The sequence below is a fragment of the Mesoplodon bidens genome (assembly GCF_964165515.1).
Source record: "Mesoplodon bidens genome assembly, chromosome: 18".
Taxonomy (NCBI): domain Eukaryota; kingdom Metazoa; phylum Chordata; class Mammalia; order Artiodactyla; family Ziphiidae; genus Mesoplodon; species Mesoplodon bidens.
Genome location: NC_138175.1, coordinates 38,320,183 through 38,335,198, shown reverse-complemented (window position 1 = coordinate 38,335,198; position 15,016 = coordinate 38,320,183). Strand labels below are relative to the sequence as shown.

At 48.0% G+C, this 15,016-nt stretch overlaps 1 pseudogene across 1 annotated transcript in view; it reads left to right on the top strand.

Annotated features, from left to right (window-relative positions):
• The first annotated feature begins 4,436 nt into the window (after positions 1–4,436).
• LOC308605729 (zinc finger protein 541-like) overlaps positions 4,437–15,016 on the top strand; it is a 123,348-nt pseudogene continuing 112,768 nt past the window's right edge. Inside the window, exons 1-3 of the transcript in view lie at positions 4,437–5,959; positions 9,874–10,117; positions 11,775–13,643. The product of the transcript in view is annotated as a zinc finger protein 541-like (transcript). The remainder of the gene's footprint in view (positions 5,960–9,873; positions 10,118–11,774; positions 13,644–15,016) is intronic.

Here is a 15,016-nt window from a genome sequence, read left to right as displayed (position 1 = left end):
TCCACCCCGCCCCCACTGGCACCTTTTGTGTTTTCTAGTATAATTGGTGCAGTGCAGTCTACAGATTAATTTATAGGGAATCAGTATTGTGCAGTGGGTAAGAACACAAGCTCTAAAGTCAAGATATCTGGGTTTGGGCTTCCCTGGTGGCGCAGTGGTTGAGCGTCCGCCTGCCGATGCAGGGGACACGGGTTCGTGCCCCTGTCCGGGAAGATCCCACATGCCGTGGAGTGTCTGGGCCCGTGAGCCGTGGCCGCTGAGCCTGTGCGTCCCGAGCCTGTGCTCCGCAACGGGAGAGGCCACAACAGTGAGAGGCCCGCGTACCGCCAAAATATATATATACAAAAAAAAATAATAATCTGGGTTTAAGATCTGGTTCAACTACCTGTTAGTTGTGTGACTGTGGACAAATGATTTACCCTCTCAGAGTCCCTTTTCTTCTCTGCAAAGTGGGAGTAATGATAGAACCGACCTCGGGGTCGTTGTGAGGGGTGAGTGAATTAAGGCCCGAAGAGCACTTGGTGTGCTACCTGACAAGGAGAAAACGCTTACAGTTTTACTTTATAAGATGTTGCTTTATGTTCCTTTTAAGTAATGCTTTATGTTTTTTATTATGTGCTTGTTTTTATAGTCGGGAGGTGAAGGAGATGGGTTCTTTTCCCCTTGGAGTGCTGGGAACACTTTAGAGCAGCACTGTAGAAGAAACTTTGGAATTGGCAGAGAGAAATTCACTTTGCCTTAAAATATAAACTTCTGTCATCCACATTCCCTTGTCTGCAATTTAGAATTCCCAGAAGCTCTGAAAATGCTGAGGTGGCTCAGACCTCTTTGTGGCCACACCTGAGCTCACATATTGCTCGTTCCTGTCTTTATTTATTCTGTTTACTCTGAGCTGTCAGGGTTTCAATGCAGAAAGAATGATTTGGTCACCAGGTGCTGCCCTGGACCCACTGGCGGTTACTTACAGTGTGGCGTATGCATTGATTTACCTTTCTGAATCCCTCAGATTGTGAATTCTGAAACTCACTTGGGTCCCGGAGTTCTGGTACAGGATTTCAGACCTGCACTGAACTTTAATTTGAGCCCCCTCAGTAGGCTACTTAACACAGACACACAGGTGGACACATAATGTGACACTCAGACGTTACACTTGCAGCTAGTCTATTCCATTGCAACATGAAAGGTTTAAAAACAGTCGAAACCTATGGCCTAGGAAACTAGCCCAAACTCCAGTTATTCTAGGATCCACTCGATTTATCAGTGAGTCGTCAAGCGTTTATTAAATGTCTCGCTATGGACAGAATTACGCGTGATAGCCCAGAATGGAAACAACCCGAATACTCATCAGCAGATGAATGGATGAAGAAAATGTGTTCTATCCACACAGTGGAATAGTGTTCATCCATAAAAGGGAATAAAGTGATGATATGTGCCCCAAGGGGGGGATCAAACTCGAAAATGCTATGCTTAGTGAAAGCAGCCAGACAGAAAAGGCTGCATATTGTTTGATGCCATTTATGTGAAATGGATGGCCCTCTCCATACTTTGCATACGTCATAACTTTTTGTTGAAAAACTGGACGTTTTGAATATTATAATATGGTACCTCTGGGAATCAGATTCTCCCCCGCACCTCCACCCCAGGCTTTGCTGTTGTCCAGTGTGGGTTCTAATTGTTTGTTCGTTTAGTGACTTCTCTAGGCTATTTTTAGAAAGACTGTATTTTTTGTCACGCGTGGTCAGTGAAGTCTCTCTTCTGAGATTTGACAGAGATTTCCTTAAGTGTCCAAAGAGACATTTGACAGAGATTTCCTTAAACGTTCAAAGCAAAACAAACAAACCCCACATCAGACAACTCACAGTCTCTGCAGTTGACTTCTGGGTGAGTGTTGGGACAGGCCTTCAACATTCAGCAGGCAGCTTACAGCTTACATCGGGTCTTCATTGCTGTGCGCAGGCTTTCTCTAGTTGCGGCGAGCGGGGGCTACTCTTCATTGCGGTGCACAGGCTTCTCATTGCGGTGGCTTCTCTTGTTGCGGAGCGTGGGCTCCAGGCACGCGGGCTTCAGTAGTTGTGGCACGTGGGCTCAGTAGTTGTGGCGCACGGGCTTAGTTGCTCCGCGACATGTGAGATCTTCCCGGACCAGGGATCGAACCCGTGTCCCCTGCAGCGGCAGGCGGACTCCTAACCACTGCGCCACCAGGGAAGTCCAATAGCTCTTTGCTTTTTATTGCTGGATAATATCCCATTATATGATGTACCACAGTTCGTTTATCCATTCTTCTGTTGAGAGACATCTTGGTTGCTTCCAGTTTTTGGCAGTTATGAATAAAGCTGCTATAAACATTTGTATGGACATAAGTTTTCAGCTTATTGGGGTGGATACCTAGAAGTGCGATGGCTGGATGGTATGGTAAGGCCCTGTTTATGTTTAGCTTTGTAAGAAACTGCCAGTGTGGAGCCCTTTCAGAGCCCTTGTTCCCCAAAGCATCTCACTCTCCAGCTTTTCTCCCTGGCTTTCAGTGCTGTCTGTTGTCAGCCTCAGTTAATATCCTTTGCCCCAGGCTGCAGTGACTGGTTGACTGCCTTGAATGTTTTTGACAAATGCCTTCTCCATGGCCACTCTCTGCTCTGAGCAAATTCTGAGTTAGACACAACTCAGAAGGCAACTCCCAAAGGCAACACCTTTTCATTAGACCTTCAGAAGCTATTTGACAGGTCAGGACAGACAGCCTCAGTTCTTTGAGAACAAGGTTCTGTCTGCTCCCTCCCACACCAGGAACCCACAAGAGAAGGGGGGTGCTGTCTTCAGAATCACTGCTGAGTTGGAGAGTGGGGGAGCGGGAGTGGTTCATTCACCTTTCTCTTGATAAGTGTTTGCTTGGTTGCTGTAAACCTTACTATTTTCCACAGTTCAGACAAGGTAGATTGTTTTCACTGTTTCTATGCTGGCATGGGTGGGAAGTTTTTAAATTAGTAATTCAAGCTTTTTACCCTTATAGGTCTTTTCAGATAGTCTGTTTCCTCGAGTCAGTTTTGGTAATTTATATCTTTCTAGAAATCTGTCCGTTTTTCTCTGAGTTGCCTAATTTGTTGGCATGCAGTTGTTTATAGTATTCCTTTACAATCCTTTTAATTTTGTAAGATCATGAGTGATGTCCCTTCTTTAATTTCTGATTTTAATATTTTGACTCTTTTCTCTCTTTTTCTTTTTAGGATCAATTCTACTAGTTTACATGTTACATAGTTTATTCCTTTTGTCTGGCGGTTACGGTTAGATTCTTTGAGTGTGAATACTTAAAGTATGAAGTTAATCTTCATCTTTCTTTTTGTTTTTACTAAATGATTCAAAACCTGTGGTAGTGTTTGAGCCAAAGTCTACAAGGTACAGTCTTATGCCTTGTCTGGAGAAGTCTGTGTAGACTCTTGAATACTGGTTTTCCTGTGCATTGAGTTCTGCGCTGACTCCTGCCTTTCCTCAGTCTGCAGGTGGTGGTAGTCCTTGTCTTCTAGCCTCGTTTCTGTCGAGAAGTTGTAAATGATCTGCCTGGTCTTTCTGGTAGTCTTTAGGGTTTTCTCTTGGTCTTTAGGGTTCTGCAGTTCTGCTTGTGTGTCGAGGAGTGAATTCAATTTTTTTTTGTCCTGCTCTGGCCTTGCAGTGCTTGTTCATGATTAACCATATACCTTCAAGAATCATATCTTTAAGTCTGGAGCCCTGTGTTTCCGCAGTTCTGGAAATCCCTCCGCCATCCTGAGGTACCATGTCTTCTCCATCCTCTCCTCTTCCCTTTCAGGACCCCGTTTAGGCATATGTTGGGCTTTTGCATTTGCTTCTTCATTTGTATTTTCCATTTGTTTCTCTCTCTGCACTGAATTCTGGGGGAGAATTATCTTCAGATTGCTCTGCCCGTTCGTTATTTGTCTCTTCAGCACTGTTTATCTGCTGTTTAACCCTCCCAGTGAGTTTTAAATTTAAAAGTCTTTCATTTCTAGAAGTTTCATTTGTTTCTTTTAAAAAAGTCCTTGCCCCTTGTGTCTTCTTCTTTTCTCTGCTAGGTTTTGTTGTCTCTCGTCCTGTTTTTAACTAGTTCTTGTGATGCTTTTCAAGGCTTGTGTGCGGTGTTTTTCTTTCATTTATTTAGTTTTCCTGTGGATGGCTTGGCTCTTCCAGGGTCCCAGGTCTCCCTTGCCTGTGAACTCAAGTCCCTGTTTCCTTTTCCATGTGTTTGTTACAACCTCAGGTCCCAGCCTCCAGGGTAGTGCCCTTTAAGAGAAATATAATATGAGCCATGTATATAATTTAAAATTTGCAAATAGCCACATTAAAAAATAAAGAGGTAGATGAAATTAATTTCAACAAGATATTACATTTAAGCCAGTAGATCTGAAATATTATCATTCAACATGTAATCAATATGAAAATGAATTATTTGGGGTACTGAGTCTTCCAAATCCAGTGTATTTGACACTCACAGCAGGTCTCAATTCGGGGCCACATTTCAAGTGTGTCATCACCACATGTGACTGGTGGCCACCATATTGGATGACAGTTCCAGGCCCTGTATTGGAGTCTGACTTTCCCCTTGGGCCAACTTGTGCTCGCACCTGTGGCTTTGAGTTTCCTCATTGTTGCTGGCACTTGGGGTCTTACCTGTCTCTTGAGCTTGACTCTGTATTAAAAATGGTCTTTTCTCATATCTCTATGTGTTTATAGTTGGAGAAAGAGGTCAGTTTAGTCCACCATGTTGCCAAAATCCTTTCATTTATTCCTTACAACAATCTTTTTTTTTCTTCTTCTTTTTTTAAAAAAATTTTTATAGGGGTATAGTTGATTTACAATGTTGTGTTAGTTTCAGGTGTACAGCAAAGTGAATCAGTTATACATATACATATATCAACTCTTTTTTGAGATTCGTTTCCCATATAGGCCATTACAGAGTATTGAGTAGAGTTACCTGTACTATACAGTAGGTTCTTATTAGTTATCTGTTTTATATATAGTAGTGTGTATGTGAATCCCAATCTCACAATTTATCCCTTCCCCCCACCATCCCCTGGTAAACATAAATTTGTTTTCTACATCCATGACTCTACTTCCGTTTTATAAATAAGTTCATTTGTATCCCCCTTTTTTTAGATTCCACATATAAGTGATATCATATGATATTTGTCTTTCTGTGTCTGACTTACTTCACTCAGTATGACAATCTCTAGGTCCATCCATGTTGCTGCAAATGGCATTAGTTTGTTCTCTTTTATTGCTGAGCAATATTGCATTGTATATATGTACCACATCTTCTTTATCCATTCCTCTGTTGATGGACATTTCGGTTGCTTTTTCCTTACAACACTCTTATGATGGAGGTACTCTTACGCTCAGTTTACAGATGAGGAAACTAGGGCTCATGGACCTTAAGTGACTTGCCCAAGGTCATGTGGCTGTTAAGTGGCCGAGAACAAACCCCCATACAGGTCTGTTTGAATTCCAAGTCCACGCTCTATCCACCACGTGTGTTGCCATCTCATAATTGTGATTCCTCCTCGTTCATTCTCAGGAAATAAACACCACCAAGAGCTCTCTCCTCCCTGACTCCTTACACAGCCTTGCTTGTCTAGAGAGTAGCTGTTGGCTGAGACCTGGTAGTGGAGAGCCATGGACCAGTGCAGCCTGGGGGACAAGGGCACCCTTCCATCCGAGATGCACCTCCCTTCGTTTCCCGAGAGCCAGGCGCTCAAATGCGGCGACACCCTCAACCGGGGTCTGGGGCCTGGCTCACGAGACCTGCTGTACGACGGCCTGAGCCACTTGGACCTGGACCCCAGGCTCCTGATGCCTGACGCGCCCAGCGAGATGCTGGAGGACAACTTGGATGCCCTGTCCGTGTATTCAGGGAAGGACAGTGACTCCATGAAGCCGCTGGTGGAGTATGCAGATCCGGAATCTCAGACTGCCTTACAATAATACCCACTCTGCTTTCCCCCCAGAGTGCCAGCAGGAAGAAGCAAAAGAAGAAATGAAAGTAAAAGCACTTTGCAGGCTGGGAAGCACTGGACAGATGGTAGTGATTTTTACCAATACTGTTAGAATACCTTCCCACAGCCCATTGATGCAGTTCTAAGTCTTTCTCTTCCGCAGCGGAGGAGCAAAGGGAGAACTAGTGGAACAGTCAGAGACGTTGGTTACATCACCTTTTGGTTTACCTTCAGACTTCCGCCATAGGATAAATTTGATTTTTGTTTTTAACCCACTTCGTGGGTTCTTGGGTAAGTTGCTTAGAGCTCCTTCGTATTTATAATCACACCACACGCATGGAAGGCCACATCCGGAACAGCCCTGCAGAACAAATGTCAATGTTAATTGGGATCAGCAGCTCAAGAACTGTCCTGCATACTCGCTAGAATGAAAGACTGCCGAGGCCCGCACTCCACACAATGTAGACAAGCCGTTAGCCTTGTCCCCGTGTTGGAACCATGGCTAAATGTGAAATCCTAGAAACCAAGGCCATCCTTGGTATTGCAGGTGCTGGGCCAGGCCTGGTTACAGTAATTAAGGTTCTCAACCTGAACCACAGAAATTACCTAAAAATGCTGCTAGGGTGAGTACGTGTGCGTTTTGCTGGGCAGAGAAACTGTGATATTTCACCAGATTTTCATATGGGTCTGTGCCCCCCAGTGAATGTTACAAAGCATTAATCTAGTTCAATTTTTCCTCATTTGTTTTAAACTTGAGGATTTTTTTTTTTGGTTACCTTATTAAAAAAAATCCACTGAACGTTAAATTTTAACTCTTTACACTTCTCTAACTTAAATTCAGATTCATACAAATGGATATGCTTATATATTTTAATTAGAAAGTGATATATATTTATATAGAAAAGTTAGAAAATAAAGAAAAGTAATAACAATTAAAATCCCCACCATGGCTCCCACACGTGGATTTTTTAAAAACGTAGGTGAGGCCACTAGGGTACACATGGTTTTGCAGAGATGTATTAAGTGTCTAATTCATTTGAAGTTTCTAAAACTTAGTGAGTCTGCTTTCTTACATGAAGGTAGACTATTCGGTGGTCATTGTAATGGTTATTCCATTGTATTGTCGGACCATATTCTTGCCTGATAGACTGTTAGAGTGGATCTGTGAATAACTTTTCCATTGACTTTTCTCTTGGATGAGTTCTTCGCACATATTCCTCCCTGTAGGCTTGCTGGTCGGAGAACACACACAGTTTTAGAGCTTGTGCACATGCTTTCTGGGAAGAGCAAGTGGCTTCCTGGGCCAGTGACTCTGTGCCTGTTTTTCAGTGTCCCTGCCAATTGTTTTGAAACCACATTTTGTTCTCTAGTTTAACAGTTGCTTTAATAAGCATTTAATTAATTAATTTATTTTTAGAGAAAAACTTCTGTTTGTTTATTTAGGCTGCGTTGGGTCTTCGTTGCTGCACGCGGGCTTTCTCTCTTTGTGGCGAGCGGGGGCTACTCTTCTTTGCGGTGTACGGGCTCTTCATCGCGGTGGCTTCTCGTTGCAGAGCACGGGCTCTAGGTGCACGGGCTTCAGTAATTGTGGCAGGTGGGCTCAGTAGTTGTGGCTTGCGGGCTGTAGAGTGCAGGCTCAGTAGTTGTGGCGCACGGGCTTAGTTGCTCCGCGGCATGTGGGATCTTCCCGGACCAGGGCTCGAACCCGTGTCCCCTGCATTGGCAGGCGGATTCTTAACCACTGTGCCACCGGGGAGGTCCTAATGAGCATTTGATGTGATTTGATTTGATTTTTATTTATTTATTTTAAATACTCATCTTTTTTAAAAAAAATTATTATTATTTATTTATTTGGTTGCACCAGGTGTTAGTTGTGGCAGGCGGGCTCCCCAGTTGTGGTATGCGAACTCTTAGTTGCCACATGCATATGGGATCTAGTTCCCTGACCAGGGATCGAACGCGGGCCCCCTGCATTGGGAGCGCGGAGTCTTATCCACTGTGCCACCAGGGAAGTCCTCTAATGAACATTTTAAAAGTTATCAAGGCAAGGACTTTCCCACATGGGAGTCCTATTTTCCCTCATTTAAACTGTTAGAATCATTCGACCACTCAACACAGCAGCTTTTCGTATGAAGAAGATGTAGACCAGACAGGTTAAGTGACAAATGGCCAGAGACAGAGTTGGGATGAGAGTCGAGGTTCCTTTCTGCTGTGTCTCTCAAGCTACATATCAGCCACAGAGAATTAGCATTTGGGGTCCTTTAGTGCAGTATGCACGCCCTGACCTGTTGGATTCTTGGGTCCAGCCTCTGCTGCATCCTAGATGAAGGGCAGTTTTTAAACTTGCTATCACGTGAGGCAGTCTAATCCATCTTAAGGGGTAGAAAAATCTTCCATGATTCATCCATCCAACAGTTACTGTGTGCCTACGAGTACAGGAATGGGAATCCCAGGAGCTAGGAACACAGCAGCAAGCCTGCAGAGTTCTTAGGTCTTGTATCCACTGTCCTTACGTCTCTAGTGATTTAAAATCAGCTTCCCTATACTTTTTTTACACATCTTTTTAATATAAATTTATTTATTTATTTTTGGCTGCATTGGGTCTTCGTTGCTGCATGTGGGCTTTCCCTAGTTGCAGCAAGCGGGGGCTACTTTTCGTTGCGGTTCACGGGCTTCTCATTGAGGTGTCTTCTCTTGTTGCGGAGCACGGGCTCTGGGCGCGTGGGCTTCAGTAGTTGTGGCTCGTGGGCTCTAGAGCGCAGGCTCAGTAGTTGTGGCGCACGGGCTTTGCTGCTCCGCAGCATGTGGGATCTTCCTGGACCAGGGCTCGACCCCATGTCCCTTGCATGGCAGGCGGATTCTTAATCACTGCGCCACCAGGGAAGTCCCTCTCTTTACCTTTTATTCATCAAATGTAGCTCTGCCCCTTGTAGCAAGACAGAAGCAGTGTGCTCCCTCCTCCACATCCTGGCCCTTCAGCTACTTGAAGACATCTCCCTCTCCCACATGGACATTCCCAGCCTCTTCACCTGTTCCTCTGATGAGGTGATTCGTGGAAATGCCTTTTATCATTTACCCAAGAAGTACATAAACATGGAAAATTCAGATATACAGGAAAAGGAAAATTAAGTTGATCCATGATGCTACCAATCAATCCCATTCTGTTTGTTTGTATTCAAATTTATTTGTCCCTTCTAAAGACTAGATCATTCGGTTTTTCAGCAATCCTCTTGTTAGTGGCACAGCACTTAGTGGTATGGCATGAACATCCGTTCACGTCATCGGATATTTTCCTACAGTTGTATCTTAAATGCCTGCGCCATAGACCATTGAGACCAGAATGCAGTCACCCACCTGCCCTCGTGTCAGTTATTAGGTGGTTTCTCACATTTCACCAGGAAAAACAATGCTGCAGTTAACTCGCTTGCAGTTCACTGCAAGATCTCCGTTAATTTGTACAGATCTGCCTTAATTTCCTTAATTAAAAAACCCAGAGTGGAATTGGCTGGGAGAAAGGACTTAAACTTTTCTAAGATTTTGCATTGTGCATTTCTGGATTGCACTTGCAAGTGTGCTGTTGATGTTACTGTCATGAAGCCCTGCCTGTCCAGTCACTGTGTCCTGGAAACACTCAGACTGTTGCTGTCCCCTCCCTTACCCCCCAAGTGTGGCTTAAAGATTGGGTGCTGCCCTGGAGGGGTGGCCTGACCAGGGTCCCTTCTCCCCCTCACCTGGTGCTAAGCCTGGTCTTCTCTGCGAGTGCGGCTGCTGAAGTTGGGGTTCTCGGTCAACTCCCTGAGTTGGACTCAGCTGCTGAAGTTGGTCCGAGGGTGGTAGAGTGCTTGCGCCCGGGCTCCGATGTCCCCGGATGTCATAACCTATGCTTTCTCCCTCTGTCTAGACCTGGGGCTACGCGTGCTCAAGGTGCCCAAAGAGGCTAACGAAGGAGGCAGGGCCACGTCTGGGAGCACAAGGAAAGGAAAGCGGCAGCACAGGTCCCCTCAGAACCCACTCCTGGACTGCAGCCTCTGCGGGAAGGTGTTCAGCAGCGCCAGTTCTCTCAGCAAGCACTACCTGACGCACAGCCAGGAGAGGAGACACGTGTGCAAAATCTTCAGCAAGGCCTTTAAGCATCAGGACCACCTGTATGTAGGAGTCTGGTCGGGATGTCTGTTCAGGGGGCTGCTGGGGGCTGGGCGTGTTCCCGGTTCTTTTGCATCCCCTCCCGTCCACCTGCAACGCCCCCCACCGTCGGGTGTCCCAGGTGTGTGCAACCTGTTCTCCTTCCACGGCCAGTGTTTGTGGGGGGCAGGGCCTACACTGCCCTGGACAGCCCGCCCTCCCCAGCCTCCAGATTCACTCCAGTGAGGAGAATGCCGCTGCGATTTGCAGACAGGACCCTTGTGCTTTAAAAAAACACTCCAGAGGCTATTTTGTCATGGAGGGAGTTGGGCTAACTCTGTAGAGAAATTTTCAGAGTCCCTGGTAGGTGTCTGAGCAGAACAGATATGCACTCCATGAGGAATATACGTTGGGATAACACCAGGGCGTAAGGGGTTCTGCGATGCCTGTTTCTATAACATGGCAATGGAGTGTTCACTCTTTTTTTTTCCTTTTTAAATTACCCCTTTTATTAACTGTTTTTGTTTAAACTTGACTTTAAAAAGCAAGGTCAGTGTAAGAGGAGCAGAATTCCATTTGTTCTTCATGTCTTAGAAATGATAAGCTTTTCTTGCTGCCGAGGGAGGAGAGACAGACTTTCAAACTGAGAGACTGGTACGTGGGAGAGGACGATCCCTTGCATGTTTACAGCGCGCCCAGCCTTTACTGACGCTTTGATGGATTCCGCTTTCATTGTATCCTCTCCCCTCTCGCCATTAAGGATGGGAAATGATTTACTCCTGTCACAAGCTGGTAATTGTTAGCGGTAGAAAGTGGGTCTCCGGATGCCCTCACTGCTGCTTCCGTCAGATGGAGGCCAAGGGTCCACGTTTGGGAAAGGGTTTCATTATTTACTGGGTCCCATTGATTAGAACCATCCGGAGTAGGATTGTCGGGAACCCAGAGGGTGATTTACCCATTTGTTTATATTTATAATATGTTAATGCAGGTATAAGTATGATGTAAATATAATACATACTTGCATTCTTTTATATTTGCAGAAATTATAGGCAGATTTGCCTTTTTCTTTTTCTTTTTTTTTTTCTTTTGCTGTGGGGCTCCCAGGTCACTGTCTAGAGGACTCCTGTGGGAAGGCAAAGACTCCTTTGTTCAAGGAAGGATCATCCTCAAGTTAGCATGTCCTCAAGTGCGTTCCCAGAACTCTGGTTGTCTGGTTCTCGGGGATGCTAAACGGGTCTATTTAAAAAAAGGGTTTTGTGGGCAAATAAGTTTGAGAGACATGGAAAGTTCAACAGATATCTCTTTATCTGCTCTGTGGCTTTTCAGTTTGCTCCTAGGAACCTCCAAGAAGTAAAGAGTGTTTTTCCCAAACTTATTTGCCAGCTGAGCCCAAGTCCTCAGGGAGCAACTCTGGAGACTGGTGTTCCTTAGGAACCCACTTTGGGGAACTCTGACTTGACTCCCACTGATTTTTTAAATCTCAGATTAGGGGTTTGCTTAGGGGTGAGGGCAAGAGCTCCCCCTTCCAGAGGGCTTTGGCCGTAGCAGGGGTCTTTCCTCATAGGGTCTGAGCACAGTTTCTGAGTTGCGATGCTGCTGCCCCCTGGGGACACGCCTGGGTTCCTGCAGTGGGTGACCCACGCCGAGACACCCACTAACTTTCTCCTCACGTGATTCCAGGACCGGGCACATGCTCACCCACCAGAAGTCCAAGCCTTTTGTGTGCATCGAGCAGGGCTGCAGCCAGAGCTACTGCGACTACCGCTCCGTGCGCCGGCACTATGAGGTCCAGCACGGCCTGTGCATCCTCAAGTAGGCCCCCCCGGAGGAGGAGCCCTGCGGGAACTCACCCCACGCGCACGAGTTTGCCAACCAGCCCGCACCCGCGAGCCTGTGGTCCCTGGTGCCCCCGGAAGCCCCATCCCCCAGCTCCCTCTTGCCCAACCAAGACCTCCTGCGCTGTATCATGAACAGCATCGTCTGCCAGAAGATCCCTTCTCCCAGGCCAGCCCCGGGAGGGCCTTCAGACAGCGGCGAAGGGAGGATCACGGCCTGTTCCTCCCTGCCCTCGTCAGGGTCCTCCTTCTGGGGCCCAGCCGGCACCCCGGCGGCCCCAGGAGCCCTGGGCACTGAGGTTCCCGAGGAGCCCTGGCCCCCATGGAAGGAGCCTGCCACGGACGTGTTCACGGCTGTCCACTCGCATGCAGCGGAGAACAGCGGCCCCTACCCAGCCGAGCCGGAGCTGCCGCTGCTCCAGCCCCCATCATCCCTGGAGGGCTGGCCCGAGGGCGCTCCCCTGCCCGCCTGCCTGCCTCTGTTCCGTGGCCAGACTGTCCCCGCCAGTTCCCAGCCATCAGACCACAGTTTCCAGTGGCTCCGAAACCTGTCGGGCTGCCCTAAGAGCTAAGGAAACAGTATGTTTGTCGTCCACAAGCCCTCTGCAGTGCCGTCCCAGGGGGGCTCCGGGCCTGCCCCGGGCTCAGCAGCGACTCCCCTGCGGGGGAGCCCTCACCCAGCCGGGGCACCGGTGTGGAGGACACGCCGCCTTTCCCTCCCACGCTCCTGAAGGCACCGGGGGAAGCCTCGGGTGACCCCAGATATGCCAGCACCAGCCGGGAAGAGGACTCCTGGGCTTCCAAGAAGAGCAAGTTCGACTGCGACTCCTTCTCGTGGCAGAACCCTGGTGAGCCTGGACCCCAGAACGGCCCAGAGTCCAGCGGCCTCCCGTCGGATGCCCCGCCGCTCTTCCGGCAGCTGTTCCCGAGGTCTCAGGAGTCTCTGGTGAGCCACGAGCAGATGCAGGGGTTCCAGATGATGACCAAGTCCCAGCGGATCTTCTCCCACACCCCGGTGGCTGCCGCCTCCTCCCAGCTTCCCACACCCGACGGCAAGCAAGTTGCCCTGAAGTCACTGCAGGGGCCGTGGCCACAGCAGCCCCCACCTATGGCGCCCACTGTTGACTCTCTGCATGCTGGCCCCATGAACCCTGAGCCAGAGGGATCCCTAGCCCGCAGGAGAAAATCCACACCCTCTTTCCCCACAGAGGCCTCCCCCAGCAGCGTGAGGCAGGACACAAAGGGAAGACCAAAAGTGGCTGCTGCTCCACCTGCCCTCACAGCGTCGTCCCTGGACCCTCCTGGGAAGCCAGACATCTCCTCTCTGGCCAAGCAGTTGAGATCCTCGAAAGGGACCTTGGGCCTGGGGGACATCTCCCCCGGGAGCCTGCGTCAGACCCCGTTAGGAGGGGAGGAGCCATCCAGAGCCCACCTCCCAGGGAAGCAGGCCCAGGCTGAGAATGGCACGGCTTCCGGGGCCACAAAAGGTGGAGAGGGCCCGGCCTGCTCCTGGGGCGGAGGCTACAGGCTCTTCTCTGGCAACTCCAGGGCCCAGCGCTTTCCAGGCTTCCGGAAGGAGAAAGTGAAAATGGATATGTGCTGTGCGGCTTCTCCAAGCCAGGTAGCCATGGCCTCCTTCTCGTCGTTGGCCGGGCCTCCAGCGGATCCCCCCTGGGACTCCAAGTCCAGGCTGATGATACTCAACAGGATCCAGGTACCAGGGTCCTCTCACGGGACCTGACCATGCGGGAGGCAGAGTCTCGTCCTTACCTGTGTCCGTGTTTCTGACTTGTCCAGGCACTGTATTTAACCTCAGCAAATCCTCAGATGCAGTTTGTTTACAGAGGGGGGAATGAAGGTCCAGAGAAGTGATGGTTCCTCCCATCACCCTCCGCCCTGCAACACACACACACAAAACAGAACAGGGCTTTAGAGTTGTCAGAGACACTTTGCATCATGTTTCTTCACTAAACTTTTGCTATTTGCTTTCTTTCTGCCTTTCGCTTCCTTTTGGATTTGCCTCCTTCACTTCTTCAGAGCATGTAAAGGCAGAGCTCCTTTGCCCTTGATATTTGTACGTGAAATGCTGTGTCTATTCTGGTTGTGAATCACAGGTCCACAAGTCCGACTTGGCCCCTACTGCAGGCCTGGCACTGGTCCGCCCTTTTGGAGCAGCTTGGGTCCTCCCACATCGTGCCCATGAGGTCCTGGGTGCAGAGAGCTTGGCCACGTCTCTTCGTGATGTTCCGAGGTCCAGCATCCTTCCTGTCACACCACAGCTACCTCCTCCTCTTTTTTTTTCTCACAGCTTTAATATTCATGTGCCATCTAATTCACCATCTTGAAGTGCACCATCCAGTAGTTTTTAGTTTGTTTACGAGGTCGTGCACGCATCGCCACTCTTTGCCAAAACACTTTCATCACCGCAAAAAGACACCCCACACCGTTGGTTGTCACCCGCAATCTCTCCATCCCTCCCAGCCCCTGGCAACCATGCATCTCCCTTCTGTCTCCATGGATTTGCCTATTCTGGACACTTCATGTGATTGGAATCCTAACGCTGCGTGGCCTTTTGTGTCTTTTGCTTCTTTCACTTAACCTGATGTTCTCAGAGTTCCTCTGTGCTGTAGCACGGGTCAGAACTTCACTCCTTTTTATCGCTGGTAACTTGTCCATTGTATGGATACACCATATTTTATTTATCCATTCATCAGCTGATAGATATTTGGGTTGTTTACCCTTCTTGGCCATTGTGATAACGGTGCTATGAACATTTGCGTACAGATTATTGTTTAGACATATGTTTTCATTTCTCTTGGGAAATACCTTGGAGGGGAATTGCTGGGCTCTAGGGTAATTTTATTGGAGTAAGTGCCAGACTTTTCCAAAATGCTGTGCTGTTTTATATCCCTACCCAGAGTGTATGAGGCCTCCAGTTTCTCTGCATCCTCACCAACACTTGTTATTGTCCAGTTGGTTCACCTTAGTGGGTGGGAAGTGATAATCTCATTATAGTTTAATTTGCATTTCCCCGATGGCTAATAATCCTGAGCATCTTTTAATGGCCACTTGTATATCCTCTTTGGG